General features: G+C 41.8%; 1 protein-coding gene across 2 annotated transcripts in view; it reads left to right on the top strand.

Annotated features, from left to right (window-relative positions):
* The first annotated feature begins 20,864 nt into the window (after positions 1 to 20,864).
* cwc22 (CWC22 spliceosome associated protein homolog) overlaps positions 20,865 to 23,736 on the top strand; it is a 45,672-nt gene continuing 42,800 nt past the window's right edge. For both annotated transcript variants that reach the window (XM_008121145.2, XM_008121144.2), the window contains exon 1: positions 20,865 to 20,969. The gene's annotated coding sequence lies outside the window, so the exon portion shown is untranslated. The remainder of the gene's footprint in view (positions 20,970 to 23,736) is intronic.

Genomic DNA, 23,736 nt, shown 5'->3' with positions numbered 1-23,736 from the left:
ACAAGCTTGCTCCCTCTTCCCTATGACTTCCCTTCACATATTTGTACATGGCTATCATGTCTCCTCTCAGCCTTCTCTTCTGCAGGCTAAACATGCCCAGCTCTTTAAGCCGCTCCTCATAGGGCTTGTTCTCCAGACCCTTAATCATTTTAGTCGCCCTCCTCTGGACGCTTTCCAGCTTGTCAACATCTCCCTTCAACTGTGGTGCCCAAAATTGGACACAGTATTCCAGGTGTGGTCTGACCAAGGCAGAATAGAGGGGGAGCATAACTTCCCTGGATCTAGACGCTATTCCCCTATTGATGCAGGCCAGAATCCCATTGGCTTTTTTAGCAGCCGCATCACATTGTTGGCTCATGTTTAACTTGTTGTCCACAAGGACTCCAAGGTCTTTTTCGCACACACTGCTGCCAAGCCAGGCATCCCCCATTCTGTATCTTTGATTTCCATTTTTTCTGCCGAAGTGAAGTATCTTGCATTTGTCCCTGTTGAACTTCATTTTGTTAGTTTTGGCCCATCTCTCTAGTCTGTCAAGATCGTTTTGAATTCTGCTCCTGTCTTCTGGAGTGTTAGCTATCCCTCCCAGTTTTGTGTCGTCTGCAAACTTGATGATCGTGCCTTCTAACCCTTCGTCTAAGTCGTTAATAAAGATGTTGAACAGAACCGGGCCCAGGACGGAGCCCTGCGGCACTCCACTTGTCACTTCTTTCCATGATGAAGACGACGCATTGGTGAGCACCCTTTGGGTTCGTTCGCTTAGCCAATTACAGATCCACCTAACCGTAGTTTTGTCTAGCCCACATTTTACTAGTTTGTTTGCCAGAAGGTCGTGGGGGACTTTGTCGAAGGCCTTACTGAAATCCAGGTACGCTACATCCACAGCATTCCCTGTATCGACCCAACTCGTAACTCTATCGAAAAAAGAGATCAGATTAGTCTGGCATGACTTGTTTTTGGTAAATCCGTGTTGACTATTAGCAATGACCGCATTTGTTTCTAAGTGTTCGCAGACCACTTCCTTAATAATCTTTTCCAGAATTTTGCCTGGTATTGATGTGAGGCTGACCGGACGGTAATTGTTTGGGTTGTTCTTTTTTCCCTTCTTGAAGATAGGGACCACATTCGCCCTCCTCCAATCTGCTGGGACTTCTCCCGTTCTCCAAGAACTCTCGAAGATAATTGCCAGTGGTTCTGAAATAACTTCCGCTAGTTCCTTCAGTACTCTTGGGTGTAGCTGATCTGGCCCTGGGGACTTGAATTCGTTTAGAGAGGCCAAGTGTTCCTGGACAACTTGTTTCCCTATTTGGGGTTGGATTTCCCCCAATCCTTCGTCCATTCCGTGTTGCTGAGGTTGAAGATGGCTTTCTTTTTCTGAGAAGACCAAGGCAAAGAAGGCATTAAGTAGTTCTGCCTTTTCCCTGTCCCCTGTCGCCATCACCCCATCTTCTCCTTGCAATGGCCCTATCGCCTCCTTTTTCTTCCTTTTTCTACCAACGTAAGCAAAAAAGCCTTTTTTGTTGTTTTTTATGTCCCTGGCAAGCCTGAGCTCATTTTGCGCTTTAGCCTTGCGAACCTTTTCCCTACAGGTGTTGGCTATACGTTTGAATTCTTCTTTGGTGATTTCTCCCCTTTTCCACTTCTTGTGCATGTCACTTTTGAGCTTTAGCTCAGTTAGAAGTTCTTTGGACATCCATTCTGGCTTCTTTGCACTTGTCTTATTTTTCTTCTTTGTTGGCACTGTTTGCATTTGCGCCTTGAGTATTTCACTTTTGAAAAACTCCCATCCATCCTTAACTCCTTTGTTTTTTAATATCGGCGTCCATGGAATGCCGCTCAGTAATTCCTTCATTTTTTGGAAGTCAGCTCTCTTAAAGTCCAGAATGCGTGTTTGACTTGTCTTCGTTTCAGCATTCCTTTGTATTGCAAACTGCAGGAGCACATGGTCACTTGCCCCTAAGGATCCAACCACTTCAACTGTATTGATCAGGTCTTCCACATTTGTTAAGATTAGATCAAGAGTTGCTGATCCCCTTGTTGCCTCTTCTACCTTCTGGACCATAAAATTATCTGCAAGGCAAGTGAGGAATTTTTTGGACTTTGTACTCTTGGCTAATTAAGGTGGGCAATTGCTAACATTACTTGCCTCAAACATACAAGAGTTCTTTCTCCCACCCTGGACTTTCCACAGATATATAAACCCCACTTGCATAGTTTCCAACAGATCTCACAACCTCTGAGGAAGCCTGACATAGATGTGGGTGAAACGTCAGGAGAGAATGCTTCTGGAACAAGGCCATATAGCCCGGAAAACTCACAGCAACCCATTACTTAAATGTCTAAGTTGCTTTAACTGTTATCAACATTACTGAAAGTTCATTTTGCATGTATAGGAAAAACACTGTTCTTACTATTTTAGAGTTTTCTGATTCCTACCATGTGCCATATTCATAGTTTGACAAGAACAGAATGAAAAAGCATGGGGAGAGTGGGTGGATAGGATGGAGCATGCACCAAAACACTGGCTCACATATGCATATCAATCACTTGAGAGACGGCAGCATCAGCTCGATGACTTGAATACAAAATGGAGCCATCACAGATCAAATGCCAGGAACAGAAAGAACATCAAGTATGCTGCTTTTTCAGTTATTGCTTAAGTGAACTTGATTGTTTTTGTAAAAAGAAAAAGTTTAAGAAGAGTGACTGGTGCACATGGTTGTAATGTACTTGCAAATCAACACTCAACGGATGGCAACTCTATCATGATGTTTTCTTGGAAATATTTATCCAGAGGAGATATTTATTCTAACACCTCAGAACAAAGGATTCTTCCAGGCAGGAATGAAGCTTGCAAGGCCATTAATGCTAATCAAGGTGATTAATTACAACATTCACACTGGCCTCCAACAGACAAGAGTTCTTTCTCCTACCCTGGACCTTCCACAGATATATAAACCTCCCTTGCTTAGTTTTCCAATATACCTCACAATCTCTGAGGATGCCTGCCATAGATGTGTGTGAAATGTCAGGAGAGAATGCTTCTGGAACATGGCCATACAGCCCCAAAAAGGCACAACTATTCAGAGGTTTGTCATTATCTTCCTCTGAGGCTGTATCCACAGTGCAGAATTATAGCAGTATAATAATAATAATAATAATAATAATAATAATAATAATAATAATAATAATAATAATAATAAAAAACTTTATTTATACCCCACCACCATCTCCCCAACGGGGACTCGGGGCGGCTTACATGGTTTGGCATCACATTAACTGTCATGTCGTATGCTATGGTTTCTGAGATTTATAGTTTTGTGAGATAATTACCTTTCTGTCAGAGCTCTGTTGCCACAACAAACTATGAATCCCAGGATGCCATAGGATGGAGGTATGGCAGTTAAAGCAGTATCAAATTGTTATGATTCTGCAATGTGGATGGCCTCTGGAGTCTGGCATATTATAATGGTCAATGTAGATTCATATAATGCAGATTGAACTGCAGGGAACTGGAATATATCAGGCTACTCTGTCATATAATCCAGTTTAATGCAGGTAATGTGCATTCTGAAATTGGCTTTAATGGTAGTGTAGGTGAGGCCTGAGAGGGTGTGGCTTGTCCTTGTCACTCAGAGAGCTTCCAAACAGTGCCAAAATGTAGATTTTCAAAGAGGAATAAGAAAACCCAGGACCTGCCTACAGACCTGAAGGTCCTGGGATGTCTTCCCCCATTAGAGGACCGTTTGTCACCATTGTTGCTTCTGGTGAGGAAAGAGGGAGCAGTGGGGTGACTCTGTCAGCCCGAGTACAGCTCCCTCTCACGTCGCTTTCTTCATCACATGGGAAAAGCATTGCCCTCAAGGGGATCGTCCATTGGAGGAGCCATCCGTGTTGGGGTGAAAGCGTTCAGCGATGTCACATAACGTTGTGTCTGGTGTCTGGTTAGCAGCTAGCTGCAACAAATCACTCTGACCAAGAGGTCGTGAGTTCGAGGCCAGCCCGTGCCTGCGTTTATCTCTGTCTCTGTTCTATGTCATGGCATTGAATGTTTGCCTTTATGTGTGCAATGTGATCCGCCCTGAGTCCCCTTCGGGGTGAGAAGGGCGGAATATAAATACTGTAAATAAATTAATAAATAAATTTTCCCCAGCAGAGGTGAAAGCATCCTACGACTCTGATTTCATCCCGTCTGATGAGGTCGTACGAAACCTTATGTCAAATAAAGCACATTCGTCTTCAAGGTGCTACAAGAATTTTTGCTATTATATCAGAATACTAATTTTCTGATTTCCTATCAATTGAAAGCCCCTCTCTTTGGAAGTATCCTCCAATTTAAAGATGAAGAATCATAGAATCATAGAATCATAGAATAGTAGAGTTGGAAGAGACCACATGGGCCATCTAGTCCAACCCCCTGCTAAGAAGCAGGAAATCGCATTCAAAGCACCCCCGACAGATGGCCATCCAGCCTCTGCTTAAAAGCCTCCAAGGAAGGAGCCTCCACCAAGGCCCCGGGGAGAGAGTTCCACTGTCGAACAGCTCTCACAGTGAGGAAGTTCTTCCTGATGTTCAGGTGGAATCTCCTTTCCTGTAGTTTGAAGCCATTGTTCCACGTCCTAGTCTGCAGGGCAGCAGAAAACAAGCTTGCTCCCTCTTCCCTATGACTTCCCTTCACATATTTGTACATGGCTATCATGTCTCCTCTCAGCCTTCTCTTCTGCAGGCTAAACATGCCCAGCTCTTTAAGCCGCTCCTCATAGGGCTTGTTCTCCAGACCCTTAATCATTTTAGTCGCCCTCCTCTGGACGCTTTCCAGCTTGTCAACATCTCCCTTCAACTGTGGTGCCCAAAATTGGACACAGTATTCCAGGTGTGGTCTGACCAAGGCAGAATAGAGGGGGAGCATACGCTCACCCAAATATAAGCCAACCAGGACCCTCGCCCGAGTATAAGCCGAGGGGGGCTTTTTCAGTCTTAAAAAAGGGGCTGAAAAACTAGGCTTATACTCGAGTATATACAGTAGATCAGGAAGTCATTGTTTCTTCTATTATGTCCTACTCTTTTATTTAATCCAAGGATGGGCAACCATAATGCTGGGGAAAAATCCAAACCCACAAAGTGCTATTCCTTACTCCTGCTTCTGCTACAAGACTGACTTTGCTGCTCCACTGTTGCATTTGAGTGGTGTCTAAAGAAAATGGTGATCTTCCAGCAGAACAAGGTTATGTGGCAAAACTGCAGGTTGTTTTTAACAGAACTGCACTTCCAAGAGCCTTCAAGGAGTTGCATACGGCTTGAGAATAAAATGTACTGGAAGTTTACTCTTTCTGTTACAAGGACCTCATCACACTAGAGCTTGGATCCATCCACTTTAAGTAGGGGGCTTTAAACAGCTCAACCAGACAGGTCCTGAGCCTCACCAAACTACCATCCCCAGAATTCTGCAGGAGGCAGGAACTGGATTTAAAGTGGATTCAAGCTCTAGTGTGATGAGGCAGCAGGTCAGGTGCTGATGGGTTTATTCATATCACCCATATTTGGTGATGTACTGGTGTGGGAGCAGTAAATATGGGTAGGAATTTTGCAGAGCCCACCAATCATGTATAACTGGACCTCAATACTTACTGACTTTGGACTTTTGCAAATTTCATGGATATGGTAAAAATGTACTCTCTGAGGGCCCTTCCACACAGGCCTCAATCCCGAGAGGAACTGGAATATTATATCCCATATCCCTCTGGGATTGAAACCTCACAGCTACCCCAAACCCCTGGGATCCTCCACAACCTGAAGTGTCATTTTGATGCACCGGGAGCTTTCTCCAGAGGGGCCTGAGCATACAGCTAAGCCCCTTAGGTACATTTTGGGGAAAATAGGGGGGCTGGGAGGGGAGAGTGGGGATGCCATTCTGGTCCTTCGGACTCTTGAACCTGAAGAACCAGAATCGTTGTGGGGATTGCGAAAGCAGTCCCTGGAGGCAATTCCCACTGGGACTACACCTGGAAAGATCTGGACCAGGGCTGTAGCTGGGGGTGGGGGGTTTAGTGGGTTACAGCCCCCCCCCCATTTTTTAAAACTGGTTTACTCATGAATTTTAACTGGTTAACCAAACACCGGTGAGAGTCCACTGAAGTTTATCTGTCTTGAGTGTCCACTGAAGTTTATCGATGGAGCCTGATTCTGAAATTATTTTGCGTTATGGAACTGCTCTTTATGATTCACTTAAAAAAAAGTTTCAACCCCCACCCCACTATTTGGGGATCTTGCACTCCTAACTCCATTGCATGTATAGTACCATCAACCCCTGATTGACAATATCTATTTCTAAAAATTATACCTCTGAATTAGTATATGCAGCTTTTATATGAGGAGATGTCCTTTTCTCTTTTCTTTTTCAATTAGGCATTTCCATTTCTTTGGCAATGTGGAACTGCCCACTGTTTCTGTCTCCCAGATAAGTCCCCAGAAAATGTGTGGGAACTCTCTCCACCACACACACGACTCCTAATAACAAGGTACCATCCTATGGATAACAATCCTACAGCAGTATGGAGAAATTGTCACTATAATAATGGATGGGGAGCTGTAAAATATTTCTAAATGGGCCCATTTATTTATAAGCACAGGAGGGCAGTATTCCTCAAAAAACCCTGTTTCTGTTGTAAGAATTTCTTATACTGAAAGTGGCTAACGAGAGAGCAGCACAATGGGATAAGAGTAAGCATTTTGCCAGAACATTAGTTTAATAGTATTTTAAAACTATCTAATTGTTGCTTTGTTGCCATTTTATGATGGTTTGCTAGCCACTGTAATTATCAAAGTTGTGGTGGACAGGTTAAACCACTAATATTCTATTAGTACAAATGGTTAGGCTGTGTCACCTCATTGCAACCCAAAAGTGGCCAGAGGATTATTTCTGATAATTATTTATTTAGATAGTGTCATCATTGTATGTAGTGCTTTACATATTAAAATAAAATACCACCACAAGCTGATGAAACATTCGGCCCATCTATACTGCCATATAACCCAGTTTCTGGATCCAGATTATCTGTTTTAAACTGGATTATATAGACTCATATAATCCAGTTCAAAGCAGATAATGGGGCCTTCTCAGTAGTGGCTCCTCGGCTGTGGAACTTCTCCCTAGTGACATCCGGCAGGCTCAATCCCTTTTGAGTTTTAGAAAGAAAGTGAAGACCTGGCTATGCGAGCAAGCGTTCAAACAATAAGTTTTGTTGGCTTCGACTCGGTCTAGACTAAGGTTTATGTACAAGGTTTTGTGGATGAATGGCTCAAGTATTTTGTATTATTTTACATCTGTATTTAATTGCTTATGTTTTATTCTTTTGTATTGTTGTGTATTGGCATTGAATTCTGCCAGTTTTGTAAGCCACCCTGAGTCCCTTCGGGTGAGAAGGGCGAGATAGAAATGATGGAAATAAATAAATAAATAATGTGCTTTGAGAATCTGGATTATATGGCAGTGCAGAAGGGGTTACACTGCTGAGTATAGGAGAGCATCTTCCATCACACCTGAGGATAAGGACGTTTATGGGAAGCAGGGTAAGTTCTGTGACATATAAAGCTCTCAAGCAGAAAGCAGTATCAGTGGATATCAGAAGAGATAACTGGATTGTCTTTGTGGTTCCCTATTATCTGCTGCCTAGCTAGAGGGTTCTTGATTTATGGAGAACTATACAGTCAGCCCACCACATTCACTGCTGACCGAAAGGTCAGTGGTTTGAATCCGGGGAGTGGGGTGAATTCCCATCTGTCATCTCTAACTCTCCACACAGAGACATGAGAGAAGCCTCCCATAGAATGGTAAAACATCAAAACATCCAGGAGTCCTCTGGGCAATGTCCTTGGAGACAGCCAATTCTCTCACACCAGAAGCGACTTGCAGTTTCTCAAGTTGCCCCTGACACGAAAAAACCCCACATTCACCGGGACTGGACCATAGGACCCCCGTAAAAATGGGAAAACCACGTTTAACCTGATATAACACTTCTCTAGGAATCCCTGGGTCCTCCAGTGCATCTCTTTTGGAAGTTGACCATAGAATCACATTGGAGGAGCTACAAATGCCTAAAAAAGTGTCCTCTCTGGGGTGTTAATCATAGAATTGCACTGGAGAATCTAGAGGTTCCTAGAAAAAAACATATTAATCAGATCCATGATACTGAAACCTGAAAATGTGGAGGGCTAACTATATAGGTTTCTTACCTTAGCCTTTTCCTTTTTCTTTTTCATTCATTAACATTTAAATTTGTATTTCATTAAAGATGCAAGGTATCCTTGTCTCAACCTACTTTCTCTGCTGAATCATCAGACCACCCCTCACCCAGCCCCAAAACAGCTCGAGAAACTTCAGACATAAAGCCAATTTATTTCTAACCTGATCTTAATTTTGTTCAGCAATGGTGCCAAAGGCTTACTTGGAAAATATCTTGAGTCTGCATAACGGATGATATTTCTGTACTTTCCAAGGGCATTAAAAGCTCTGCACAAACTGCAAAATGCATCTGAGAACTACAAAATATATGCCACAGAGATCAAACTGGCAAGAATATTACTTTTTAAAAAGCAGTAATGGCTTCACAAGTGGTGCATCAGAATCTAATCAAATAAACCTTGGGCAAAACTTCTGAGACTGCAGTCTTAGGCAAACTTAGTTGAGAGTAAGTCAAATGAAGTCAATTGAGCTTATTTCTAAGTAAACATCACAGGCTCATGTTATAAGACAAATTTATTCCGGCCATGAAAACCTTCGACAACACAAATCATAACTGAATTTTATACAGAAATATAGTATGCCCAAACACAGTGGGTATGACTGTGACCAGAGGTCCATACGTGTTAAAAAAGTATAGGACCATGGAGTCACAATGGAAGACCTGGAGATTCCTAGAGAGATATTCATCTGGTTTAAAAAAGGTATTTATTTGCCGTTCTTCCACTTTTGCAGGATCCCTGTACCTCTAACACCAGCAAATGTAGAGAGCTGACTATATATGATTTCAACTGCTATGAGAATCCATCCTTGAAAGGAGAGTATCATATGGGCAAAGAGTGATTCCATCAATTTCCCTAATGAAGTATTCGAAGTACCAGTACCCTTGGAAATTGAGAATACTGAAAAGGGTCACAAATAGAAATATACTATATAAATGTACTATATAGCAATGAGAAGTAACAAAATATAAGTTGCTGCCCACAGACAAAGGCTATATTAAGAAACTGCCAGATCAAACATTACTATCCCTTCATAAGGCTGTGGCTTCATCTACACAAGGGATCACAGGAACCAGTTGGAAGCTGGGACGGTGTCCACAAAGATTCACGGATTGCAAATAAATCCAATTAAAGGAGTTTCTTTCTACCTCATCAGTGCTAGACGAATTCAGGGCAAAGCATTAGAATGCTGTGGTTTCCTCTGGGGAAAGAAGGTGTTTATTTTCTGGCCAAACTGTGTATCTGGTTTCTTCCCCTGAATGTGTCAGCTCTAGCTCTGTCTTAACAGGTGCTCCGCATTTTGGTCTCAGGTTCCTGCTCTGCATGGGATATGTGTTGATTAACTGCAGCAGATTTTATGACTTATTCTGGAATTTCTGGTGATTTTTTTAAAATATGGTGTTTCTGGCTGAATGCATATTGCAGGATGCATTGGAGTTGTGTGTTTTGTGGACACCCCAACCTCAAGCCAGCTTCAAACTGAAAAAACCCTGTGTTGTACGAGGGAAGTACATGTCCACAATATATTTTTAGAAAATAGTAAGGAAGTGTCCCATGTATTTGTATTTGCACACAAACTATATTATTTGTCTTAATTTGGGAATAATTTTCAGGTTTTAAACTCCAGGATAAATCTGTGTTAGCCTCTGTGTTTTTCCTCTGCAACAAAAATTATTACCAGGAGCTATTATGAAAACCCTGACTGACTTTCCTAAACATCTGTTTACAATCATCACATTTCGTTATCTTTTAAGTCACTTTTATAAGACTACCTGTTTTGTTTCTTTAAAAGCACTGGTACTTTTTTGTTAAGCTTCTGAGAGTTCACAGTAGATTTCCTGTATATTCTTTTCACAAACAGCTTTCTTGTTTCTGTGTAATTTAAAGGAGTAAAAAGAAGAGAAAAAGGCATTATCAGTAACATGCCTGCAGCATAGAGAGAAAACTGTTTTGAATGTTCATTTGCAATCAAGATGTGGACTGAAATAAATTGCAGGCACTGATTAGATATGAGGTCGGCCAGTTCATGAATCTGCATTTCACAGTGTATGTTTTGGTGCTTTTCAGTTCCCTTCACAAATTTATCTGGTGATACAACAGAGTTTCTGCAATGTGGATGAACATATAGGGAGGACTTGCTCTCTTAGCTAGTCAACTTTTATTTTCCTGTTAGTACTCAGTTGCCTTCACATACTTCAGCTTTTCCTGTCCAACATTCCTATAAGTCACTAATATATCAGGAATGTGTCATTCCTCATATCAGGCTTGAATTTTCTGCCAGTGGCAAGACACCCTCTCCCCCAGATACGCATGGTCCTCCAGATGATGCAAGGTGTCAATTCTCATTGGCCTTGCAAGTACAGCCAATGATGAGGAGTGCAAGAAAGTTTAATCCAATGACATCTGGTGACTATATCTGTACACTGTTGCTGTATTCTATATTGTGTACTCTTTAAGCAAACTAAGGGCACTTCCAGGCAGTACCAAACTGAGGTATTTCTATGAGGGACAAAAAAAAAACCCTGGGACTTGAGATCAGGACCGCACATAGACCTGTTGGCACTGGGATTTGTGCCTGTGACGTCCGGACTTACTGCTTTGTTCCGGGATTTAGAAGCCTGCAAGATGACTGCTGTGGGATGTCCACTGGAAAATTCGGTGGCTTCAAAAAAAATTTTAATGCACTGATGCGAGTATGTGCATTGTTCGTATGAGTTTTGTTCCCAGGTTATTGATGTCAGTTCCTAATTAATTCTATCATAAAAACCTGGCAAAAGTTGATTACAGAGCAAATACTTTGTTGTGACAAGAGGGACATCACTATCCACACATTTATCAAATTTTGTGACACACAAACAAAAATTTTGCTATGTAATCAACTTTCCCCGTGTTGAGGAATTGACATTTATAACCCGGGAACATCACCCAGTTCTTCCAGGCACAAATACACTACCAAAGCTGTCCTGACAGATGGCTATGCAGTCTCTGAATAATGATAATAATGACACAATTCTGTTCCTGGTTTGAAAGTGTGAGTACCTGTTTAATGGTCTAAACCTTACTTTGAAAGTATTGTCATACTCCACAAACTTTGTTTGTGTGCCACAAACTTTGATAAACGGGTGGATGGTGATATCCCTCTTGTCACAACAAAGTTTTTACCATGTAATCAACTTTCTCCATGTTTTTACAATAGATGCAATGAGGAACAGACATGCATAATTCAGGAACAAACCAACATAAAAAAATCCCGCATTTTCTGAGTGCAGGGACATACAGAGTTTTGAAGATCCGAATCTTCTGGCCAGAACTGGGATATCCCTACATTAATAATAATAATAATAATAATAATAATAATAATAATAATAATAACAACAACAACAACAACAACAACAACTTTATTTTTGTATCCCGTCTTCATCTCCCTGAAGGGACTCAGGTCGACTCACATGGGGACAAGCCCAACAACACAAGTTAAAACACAGAACAATCAATTAAAAATATTATAACTACATAAATAATAAAATACATCAATAGAATTAAAACCAGGACAATAATAATAACTAAACATTCAGGGGGTAAAGTTGTGTAGAACTCTGAATAGAGTTCCTAAGAGGTATAAGGGCCATCAAAAATAGGGGCGGAGGAGTAATCTCAGTAAACACTAAGACCATAAAGGGTAAGGAACAGTGATAAAGTGCAATAACTGATAATGAGTTATCGGTTATCTTACGGGTTTTCAGTTTTGTAGTTATTCTTCCCATCAATTTGAAAGGAGAGCTCCTGGGAAAAATGGATTGTGTATCATGGAGGCTTCTGCTTCTTCTAGATACAAAAATCTAGGTTCACTGGATTGAACTTCTTGTGTTAGACAATCAAGAAGATCCTTTTGCAGTATTAAACCCACTGGTGCCACAACCCAAATGAACTCAAGGTGAGTTGTTTCTGCGAAAACATGGGTAAGATTGGGCTCACCTGGCCAAAGAAGTGTCATCTTGCCACCACATGGTGACTTACCTGCACATGAAGACAGCAGTGTATGATTGTAATTTTTAATTAATGTATCGCAGTAGAGTTTTGAAAGGTTCGTTTTGAAAAACATGACAAATTCCAGGTTTCCCCAACTAGCTTGACCAGCCATTGGCTAGTTTGTCATGCAGTCTGCAGGATTCTGGGATTGTATTCCAAAAGCATAATTTTGCCAGATCTCTGAAATACAAGAGCTGTTAATTTGAACTTGCCCACCTACTGGCCTGTTGTTATTTTAGTCCAAAACATTTGCTCCTCTCTCACTGATGTCAAATAGACAGCCTGGCAGCGCTGTATGGCTCATCCTCAATCAGGAAGTCCTTTTCGGAAAAGGAGCTCGCTTTGCCGACAGCCATATGTCTCTTTATTCGTGGGCACCTGCTCTCAGTGTGTCACAAGAAGATGAAATCTTCCTTACAGGGCAGCAGTGGCACTGTCTGAAAGTTTATCTCCATTTGCTGCCTGCCAGCAGGGAATATAGCACTGCAGGGAGAGCATGAAGCATTGTGTAAAGGCAATTCACTGCTTGTAGTCTTCACATTCACACTAGCCTCTAGCTGACACTCGTCTGTTTTGATTATTTCGCTGACAATGTGATATTAGAAATGTTTTGACCACTGAAAGATAGCGGGCTCAATCCCAAAAGTGACTTCTTTTTGGCACAACACAATCTGGGTTTTTATTTTATTTTTTTGTTATTGTGTTCAAATGTTAGTGAGCTTTTTCAGTGCAAGGATGAGCCAAGCTCATAGCTATCAGGCAGGATTTTTCCAGGCTCTATCTATGGTATTGACCTCTTCCTACTGAGCCTCCCATGGCCTAGGGGATAAAAGCCTTGTGACTTGAAGGTTGGGTTGCTGACCTGAATGCTGCCAGGTTCGAATCCCACCAAGGGAGAGCGTGGATGAGGTCCTTCTATCACCTCCAGCTCCATGCGGGGACATGAGAGAAGCCTCCCACAAGGATGGTAAAACATCAAAACATCCGGGCGTCCCCTGGGCAACATCCTTGCAGACGGCCAATTCTCTCACTCCAGAAGCAACTCTGGTTGCTCCTGACACGGAAAAAAAAACAAAAACCTCTTCCTTAAAGCTTCCTTTGCAAACCCCAGCCATGAACCAAAATTCTCTACATTTACTATATGGACCATTCTAGTTGGAAATCACACACATTTGAAATATTCAAGTCCTTTCTCCTTCCTCTTGCTATTTCCTCCTTCTGGTGCAAGCAATAGAAATCATTTCTCCCTTAGATGATAAAGAACTCTCACCTATTCAATGGGGGATAGGCAATGGTTTGTGGTCTCCTATCAAGACTACAAACCAGCAGTAGGAAAAGCTTAATCCAGTGGCAGATAGGGCTACATCCCAAAGCACTTCCCACCCTACTTGCATGCAATATTATCTTGACAGTACTTGCCATAGATAAAGAATAAAAAAGCTTTGGCCCTTTGGCTTTGGCAGTTCTCAACCTGGGGTCCCCTGATGTTTTTGGCCTTCAACGCCCAGAAATCCTAACAGTTGGTAAACTGGCTGAGATTTCTGGGAGTTGTAGGTCAAAAATATTTGGGGACCCCAGGTTGAGAACTACTGCTCTAGATGTTTTGAACTTCCAAGTCCCAGAAATCCAAGTCAGCATGTCCCATAGTATGTAATTGTGGGGGCTGAAGTTGAAAACATCTGAATGATAAAATATTCCATTTGGACTTTATATCTCATTCATACTTGCTAATATTTATTATATACCTCCAAGCAATTTCCAATTCATGGTGGCCCTAAGGCGAATCTTTCATAGGGGTTTCTTGGGCTGAGAGTGTGTGTCTCATCCCAAGGCCACCCAATAGGTTTTCATGGCCAAACAGAGAATTGAATCCAATACCGAAACCACTACAGTACGTTGGCTCTCATGCTGCCTTAAATGCTCCCCTTTTATTTCAACAAGATTGACCCTGTTATGCAGAACTCTTTATTCATTTTTACAGCCCTGAACACATTCTTTGTAACAGCCTGTGGCATATGTGATTCCTCATTTTACAGATGGAGAGCTGCAACTTTTCCACTTTCTGTTGTAACAGACGGTTGTCAGTCAGCCAACTGATGCTATTTTAAAATTGCACAGAAGCACTCTCTTCCTTTTAAAAATGCACAAGCCAATTCAGCCTTCAAATACATCAGCATAAATCAGGGGTGAGGGTATTATTCCAGTAAGTCAGTGCAACTACTCTTATATAAAATCAGCAGAAAGCAAGGTCAGAATCATTGGGATTAGATGGCTCAGAGGACTGGAGATAAGATGGTGTATTGTTTAATTTCAGGGCAGGGTTTCATAACTAAGATTAACCACCTAACTGCTATTCAGAAAGCCCACAGGAATGACCTGATGTTTCATTAAAGACAAGCAAAGAGACATTTTGTTCAATTTCAAATTTATTTAAACTATCACAGTTAAAACACTGAGATACAGAGTAGCAGCACCATTCTATTTATATTACGTGATGTTCCTAGTATTTTAATCTGTTTCGAAAACATCTGGCTCTGCTGTGTAGCGCAACAGTATTTTTGGTCTGACATAATATAGTGCCAGGTGGTAGGGTCAACCACAAGTTAATGCAATATGATTTAGATAGGTTAGCATGGCAAAGTCTATGTAAAGGCATTCCTGAACTTCCTGAAAAGAAATGTATCAGACATCAAAGGACTTTTTTATTATATCAACTAAGGACAGCATTGAAGTTGACAATGATGAGGAAATAACAGGAAATGTTATGCCTCCTGTTCTTCCATTTTTTATCTTTCTTAAAACAGAACTTGACTTGTTCCTCAACCACTGAAATGAACAAGTATGGAAGACTAGGAGCTACGTAGCCCGCTAGATGACCTTGGAGCGCCATCCCTGGCCCTGCCCCCCCCCAAAAAAAACACACACACACACCCCAAAAAATGTTCTGGACCACTTTGAGGTAAAAAATATTTTTGAAAAATTTCATAAAACATACTTTGAACCCTGAGAGGTCAAGAAAGGGGCTTCAAACACACTGAAATAATGGCACAAGCCAGTAAAGGTGGTCCAGGTGGTGATCAGCACACTGGGTGCAGTGCCTAAAGAACTTGGCCTGCACTTGAAAACAATCAGCGCTGCCAGCTGCCAGCTGCAAAAGGCCACCCTACTCGGATCTGCACATATTATCCGCTGATACATCACATAGTCCTAAATACTTGGGAAGGGCTCAACATGTGATCCAATACAAAAACCAGCATAGTGATCTTATTTGCTGTGTACTCATCTGGTTGTGTATCAAATTATTATTATTATTATTATTATTATTATTATTATTATTATTATTTCTTACCCACCTCTCCTCACAGCTTTTCTATACCATTTTCAGGAATACAGTGGAACCTTGACTTAAGAGCATTTTGATTTGAGAGCTCTAGCTTGGCCCTGGTGTTTTGACATACAAGCTGCATTTTGAGTTAAGAGGAAGTGCCAAAGGGAGTACTAGGGCCAGAGTACAGGGCTTTAGGGCTTCAAGGTAGCAGCCTCCATGCCTCATGCTTCATGTTCTTGTTCACTTTAGGAGACTGCTGTCTGCTTTGCTCTTGTCCACATTGAAGAACTTTGGGTTAGTTGATTTTGTGTAGTTTTTATTCCTGGTATGTTTTGCTTCATAAAGAGAGAGATGGAAAGAGAGCGAAGGAGGGAGGGAGGCAGGATGAAGGCACAGTATGAAGAAAATGATGCTTCTGCCTCTCCACTTTGTGCTTCCTAGCCGCAACTTTGTGCTTCTACCATTTTAAAGTTTATCTTTCTTTTTTTAGTGTTCCATGTGAATGTGCAGGTTTTGCCTTGCTGTTACACTGGTCATTATTTTTATACATTATTTGTTATTTATAAAGTACATTTTCTTATTTAAAAACATATAGCCAAAAATGGGGGGGGGGGGAGGGGGAGGCCAGAACAGATTAATAGAATTTCAAACAATTAAAATGAGAAAATTTGCTTTGAGGTAATAGCATTTTGAGTTAAGAACTCAGTCACAGGACAAATTAAACTCTTAAGTCAAAGTATCACTATATTGGGAAAAAGTCATTTTTAAGCCACTCTTATGGATCCTTGCTATTATGTGCTACTCCCCACATCCCAAGATTTCGTCTTTCTTCAGTGGGGGAGTTGGAGCATATGTCTGATAACTAGCTGAGCCCTCCTGCAGTTCAGTAGGCCAAGTTGGCTTTAAAGTAGGAAGAGGAGTTTGAAGAGAATCCGTCCTCAAGAAAGATGGAGGTTTTAGTCTCTCAGATGGAAAAAAATGGTTGTGCTTGAGGCATCAGGACGAGCTCAACTTGTGAAATGTGCTCCATAAAAACTGCCTGGAATCAGGCCATTGTTTGAATTAGCTACCTTTATAAGCAGGTGGCTTGCCCCAGCCAAAGCACTGAAGGCAACTTCAGTTCTCCTCTTGACCACAAAGTGTGGTTACTGGATTTATCACTCTTACTACCTTGTCACACGGCCGCTGGAATCAATCCGCATTGTCGAGGGGCATGGGGAACCCAGCACCCCACGCCCCGCATCACCCGGCTCCAGTTAAGAGTGATCCCATGGGGGAAAGCATCGATCGTGCAGCTTTTTAGAACCGGTCTAGGAATGTTCCACATTATCTGACAATCTGCTGGTGAGTTCAAGATTATTGGGTAGAATCTAAAACACAGATGGTCCAAAACTCCAGTTGGCAACACGTGATAGTAGTGACTGGGAAAGTTTTTCAGTTTTTAAGGCTTTTTAAGGGGTTTTGGGGAGGGGGTGGAGGCTGTCTTGAGTTTTCTAAAGCCTGGAAATCCCAAAACAGCTGTGTGAATTGGGCCTGGAAATTATGCACACAATCCCTAGGCTCAATCCACACAGGGCCCACAGCTGGAAAGATCCAGGTCTTCTGAAAGACCTGGGTCTTTTCACGTGTCAAATTAATTCGTTTTTACCTGAGGCATCGCTTGGATGCCCCAGGTAAAAAAACGGGGACTCACGCATTTTTTGAGCTATCTGGATGTGCCTGTAGTGTCACTTTTTGTAACTATGCTACTGTGATCCTATATATGGCAATTTGATTCAGATATTTTGTAAGACCATTTGGAATTACTCCCAGCACATCAATCACCAAAATCATAGTTGTTCTCTTTTCCCACAGGCATAAAAACTATTTCTCATTAACTGCTATCTAATATGCTTAGATTTATAGTGACCCTCTGATTGAAAAACCTTCAAATCATTCTGTCATCAGCAGTTCTGCTCATGTTTTGCAAAAACAAAGCCAGGGCTTTCTTGACTGACTCAATGCACTCGTTTTTTCCTCCTACTACCTCCCAGCTCCATGCAGTCATGCTGGCCACATGACCTAGGAGCTGTCTATGGACACCAGCAGCTCTTTGGCTTAGAAATGGAGATGAGCACCACCCCAGAGTTGGACTCCACCAGACTTAAGCTTACCTTTACTTTTACCTTACCTCCCAACTATAATTGAAAATTCCTTTTTTTCCAAACACAGCTATGTCTGGCATATTATGTTCTATTTGTTTTATCAGACTGAATTTTAGCATCAGCATTTTCATATTGGTAAGACTGCATAGTTTTTCTGAAGATCCATTTTGCTTAGAGGCCAACTAAATGTGTCAAAAGCACAGTAAATGTGCTGCAAAATCCAACACCAGATCAATCATTGCCTGGGTTGGGAAGGACCGCATGACGTGTCAGAGTTCCTGGAGACTGGACAAAACGTGGGCTACAGAACTGTTACCTTTTTTGTGTAACTTGCCACTTCATCCCATTGAACAGGTCAAATGTTTGGCAGGGAATTGGCCATTTTGCCCATAACTATGCATATAATTTAAAAAAAAAGTCACTTGCAAACCAGCTTAGAAAGCATCTGAAGATAACCCTTTAAAACATATCTCTACCTTACATTTAAAGCCTACGTCATGTGATGAACACAATAGGTTGCCGTTTCTTAATTGGGTGGCTCAGCAGAATTTAATGAATATGATGAAGTGGTAGGGCAAGGTACTGTGAAGCAACTGGAAAGCCAAGATGATGATACAATTATTCATCGTTTTTATTATCATTATTCATTCTTGGCTGCTATATCAGGACAAAAGAAACTTTATGTAGGAAAGTAATATTTGGCAAGAGAATAGCTATGTTAGAACTGGAATTATCCTTAAAAGGTCAGAGATATGAGTGAGCAGAAATGTTTTCATAAAAGAAACTCAGAGAGCTTATTACAATGTTTGGGGAACATTTTGCTGATGCTGACCTCCATAAAGTGAATGGCACTTCTCATAATGATTTGAGGACGTTGGAGTCCAATGAAGGTAAAGGCACATTTTATGCCATCTGCTGCAGGAAAAGTATTTTGCAAACAAATTGTTCCCTCTCCTTCAAAGTCAGACTACCATAGGTGGTTTCTGTATACCGAAGCATCTTTAGTCTTGCCTTTCAGAAAAAAGAAATGCAGGGGATAGCATTCCTGTGGTGAAAATGCCTGCTGCTTCATCAGCAAAATGGTTTATAGCCAGCATCTGAGGAGATAAGTGTTATATTTCCTCCTATGAGATAAGTGTTAAAACAGTTAGTACTTCTATGAGACGACTGAACTGTAGCAATTTCAGCAACATCTCACTGCGTTCAAATGGAAATGCTAATTAGCAGTACAGCATTTTCACCAGACAAGTGTTGCATGAAAAATACTATCCTGAAAAAGCATACAGCTACATTATTATTTTATCCTACTGATTTTCATGTGCATTTTGGCTGACATTTCGGCCCTTTTGAACTAAGGGTTTTATCCTCTTAGCAGTTTGGTTACGGAATGCTAAGGTGGCAACAACTTTCCAGAGCCAAAGTCAAGAACCTGCAAGACACCAGTTTTAAAGGAATTACACTGGCTGCAAATACCCTTCCTATTTATATTCAAGCACTAGAGCTGACAAATGGGAGCCCGCCCTATTCTGCGGATTCGAATTGGCAACCTTCAGGTCAGCAACCCAACCGTCAGCAGTTCAGCCGGCACAAGGGTTTAACCCACTGCACCACCACAGCTCTAGAACACAAAGCACTAAGAACATATGAAAAGCTCTGCTGTCCTTAGAGACCTTGTTGGCAGTTCGTTGTCATTCTGGTATCTGGAAAAAGATGGTTCTTCAACAAGGCTTTTGGGACTAACTGGCTTTTTTAAAAATGCACATATGAATGGTTCTGAATTATGTTAACCAATTTAAATCTTTTAACTTTCAAAATAGTTGTGCTTCACATTTTTAAACTGTTCTGTTCACACTGCTTTAAGCTGGTTGTGTTGTTGTATGGAATTCAGGGGGCTGTGCCTGGCTGCCATCTCCAACTGGATCCAATCAAGACACAGAGATCCCTTTATTGCATTGATGGCCAAAGAAGGATGACAGGGGAGAATTCCAGATCTAATATTCCCTCCGTTTACAGTCATTGGTATTTTATAGACATTAGAGAATAATAGATATTGTTCTGATTGGGAGAAATTATGAACCGCTGCCTTACTGGCTCAAAATACATTCATTGTTGTCATGTTGTACAGCCTGTGATTGTTAAAGTGTGTATGGTGTGAAACTTTAATAAAGTCTGTATTGGCCATCTGATTGACTTCCTGAAGAACTTCCTGATTGTAAGAGTTATTAAGCAGTGGAACTCTCTGATTCAGAATGTAGTGTAAGCTCCTTCCTTGGAGGCTTTTAAACAGATGCTGGACAACTCTAACAACCAACATGTCTGACTACACGGAGAAGCCATTGAAATCCACAAGCATGTGGACAATTCCAACAGAGAGAAAACCATGAAAATGAATGAAATATGGCTACCAGTACAGTAGAGTCTCACTTATCCAACGTAAACGGGCCGGCAGAACCTTGGATAAGCGAATATCTTGGATAATAAGAAGGGATTAAGGAAAAGCCAATTAAACATCAAATTAGGTTATAATTTTACAAATTTTCTTAACATCATGTTATACAACAAATTTGACAGAAAAGTTAGTTCAATACACAGTAATGTTATGTTGTAATTACTGTATTTACTAATTTAGCACCAAAATATCACGATATATTGAAAACATTGACTACAAAAATGGCTTGGATAATCCAGAACCTTGGATATGCGAGTCTTGCATAAGTGAGACTTCACTGTATTTTAAAAACTCTAAATTCAGGATACTGAACAAAGAATAACACTCAAAAACAGGGGAATTGCAGGCATTCAGGGCCAGCTAACACCTCCCAACAAAGGATTCCCCCACACAGGAAGCAGTCAAGCTTTGAAGCTGCAAGGCCATTCAATGCTAATCAGGGTGGCCAATTTTAACATTCACTCTTGCCTCCAACAGACAAGAGTTCTTTCTCCTAGACATTATTACACAGATATATATATAACTCTCCCTTGCCTAGTTTCCCACAAACCGCACAACCTCTGAGAATGCCTGCCATAGATGTGGGCGAAATGTCAAAGAGGCATGCTTCTGGAACATGGCCAGACCGCCCGGAAAACTCACAGCAACGCACAATATTTATTCTCTCCGGAAGTCCCGCCTTCTCTTTCGTCGCTGATTGGCGGGCGAGTTGGCGGAAGTGGCGTCGTCGCAGCGTCAGGGCTTGCGCGGGCGCGTTTATGGCGGAGCTCCGGAGCTGGCGGTAAGTTGTGGGGAAGAAAGCGAAGCGGAAGTTTCCGTTGGGGACCCTCTCCCTCACTCTCTCTTCCTCGTTGCCTCTCCGTTCGAAGAGAGGGGGCGGGAAAGGGGCAGGAGTTGCGTGGCAACGGCCTTCCTGCTTGAGAAGCCTAAAAGGCTTCCCATCTGTGCACTGCGAGGCAGGAGCCCGTCGCTTTATTTCCCACTCGGTCTCCCAGGTTGACTGGCAGGTTGAATTCTAAGCCGCTTGAACTTCAATGACTCAATTCTAGGGGATCATGAGAACTGTTGATTGGTGAGGCTCAAGGCCTTGTTAAACTCCATAGTGAGCATGGGAAAACTTGGGCCCTCCAGGTGTTTTGGACTTCAACTCCCACAATTCCTAACAAACGGTAGGCTGTTAGGAATTGTGGGTGTTGAAGTCCGAAACACCTGGAGGCCGAGGTTTGCCCGTGCCTACTCCTTAGCATTGCGCCATAGCAGTTAAAATTGTCTCACACCTCATTAAACCTACAGTGTAGCGAAGAAGGTGGAGAGAAAGAAAATAAACGCGTTTGAAGTTGTGGTGTTCTACACATCTTATGAACTGCCAAAAAAGACAAATCAATGGGTCCTGGAGCATGAAATCTCCCTGGATGAGTAATCTGAGGCTGCTGTTCTTTGGCCATATTGTGAGAAGACAGGAAAGGAGCGTCAGGCTTGGGAAGGAAGTACAGTAGAGTCTCACTTATCCAACATAAACGGGCCAGCAGAACGTTGGATAAGCGAAAATATTGGATAATAAGGAGGGATTAAGGAAAAGCCTATTAAATGTTAAATTAAAAGGTAAAGGTTTCCCCTGACATTAAGTCCAGTCATGTCTGACTCTGGGGGTTGGTGCTCGTCTCCATTTCTAAGCCGAACAGCCGGCGTTGTCCGTAGACACCTCCAAGGTCATGTGGCCAGCATGACTTCATGGAGCGCCGTTACCTTCCCGCCAGAGCAGTACCTATTGATCTACTCACATTGGCATGTTTTCGAACTGCTAGGATGGCAGGAACTGGAGCTAATAGCGGCCACTCACGCCACTCCCGGGGTTTGAACCTGGAACCTTTCGGTCTCCAGCTCAGTGTTTTAACGCACTTCACCACCGGGGCTCCTAAAATGTCAAATTACGTTATGATTTTACAAATTAAGCACCAAAACATCATGTTTTACAACAAATTAACAGAAAAAGCAGTCCAAAACATGGTAACGTTTTGTAGTAATTACTGTATTTATGAATTTAGCACCCAAACATCGCAATATATTGGAAACATTGACTACAAAACATTGGCTACTAACAAATTGAATACAAATAAAGATAGAATTGCATAAAATGAACTTACAGTAGCAACATTCTCAGAAATTAAATCCATAAAAAGTTCAATCCCTGCTGTCTACAGAAACAGCTGCGGATCGGGGCGGGAGGCAAACTGGGTTGGATAATCCAGAACGTTGGATAAGTGAGACTCTACTGTATTAGAGTCTCACTTATCCAACATAAACAGGCCAGCAGAACATTGGATAAACAAAAATATTGGATAACAAGGAGGGATTAAGAAAACGCCTATTGAACATAAATTACGTATGTGGATGTGAATTTTGTAAATTGTATGTTGCTCATTTTGCTTGGGAGAAGAACTGGTTAAATTCCTTGTGGTGATATGTTTTGTTTTTAGTTTGTAATTTGTGTCGTTCTTTGGTTTCATTAAAAGGTAAATGATCATCTCTGCAATATGAAAAGTACAGAATTGCTGGTATTACATAAATAGAAGTGATTTGGTCATGTTCACATTACTCTCCTGGAGGGTGGCATTTCCCTATTCCCCTTTGGCATCTACGGACAAAGCCGGCCCTGGGTAGGCCTGCTGGAAGAGACAGGTCTTCATTGTGTCTTAGATTCCGACAGCTGATCCAGCTATCAGAGCTCTACCAGCCAATTGTTCTACAGTCACGGGTGGCCGATGAGTGGTGGTTGCCAGTTGAGTTCTGGCTGGTTGGAGCAAACACTGCCCAGAAGACTGAAGTGTATGGGGTGGATTGTATTGGAGAAGTTGATCCTTTAGATAACCTGGACCCAAACCACATAGGGCTTTAAAGGTCAAAGTCATCACCTTGTACTTTCCCTGGAAACTAATTGGCAGCCACTGAAGTGACTTTAGGATCAGTGTAATATGCTCCCTCCTAGATGTTCCTGTAACTTGATGGAGTTTCCGAACTTGGTACTAGGGTAGCCCAATGTAAAACGCATTGCAGAAGTCCAACCTTGACTATTGCATCTACCTGTGCTGACATTTGGAGAGATGGATCCAGGAGTACTCCCAAGCTGTGAACACAGTCTTTCAGGGGGAGTGTAACCCCTGTAGACTCATATATGAATATGTATCTATATGTGCCCCCTAACTGGGTGAGCTCCCGCTGTTAGTCCCAACTTATGCCAACCTAGCAGTTCGAAAACAGGCAAATGTAAGTAGATCAACAGGTACCACTTTGGCGGGAAGGTAATGGCTCTCCATGCAGTCATGCTGGCCACATGATCTTGGAAGTGTCTACGGACAACGCCGGTTCTTTGGCCTAGAAATGGAGATGAGCACCAACCCCCAGTCGGACATGGTTAGACTTAATGTCAGGGGAAAACCTTTACCTTTACCTATCTATATGCATATGTGTAGACTCATATAATCCAGTTCAAAGCAAATAATCTTTATATGTATTTATCATGTCAAGCTAATTGAGAATACACTTATAAT

The sequence above is a fragment of the Anolis carolinensis genome, chromosome 1 (assembly GCF_035594765.1).
Source record: "Anolis carolinensis isolate JA03-04 chromosome 1, rAnoCar3.1.pri, whole genome shotgun sequence".
Classification (NCBI taxonomy): Eukaryota; Metazoa; Chordata; class Lepidosauria; order Squamata; family Dactyloidae; genus Anolis; species Anolis carolinensis.
The sequence above is the reverse complement of the archived record's forward strand: the minus strand, read 5'-3'. Positions and strand labels throughout refer to the sequence as shown.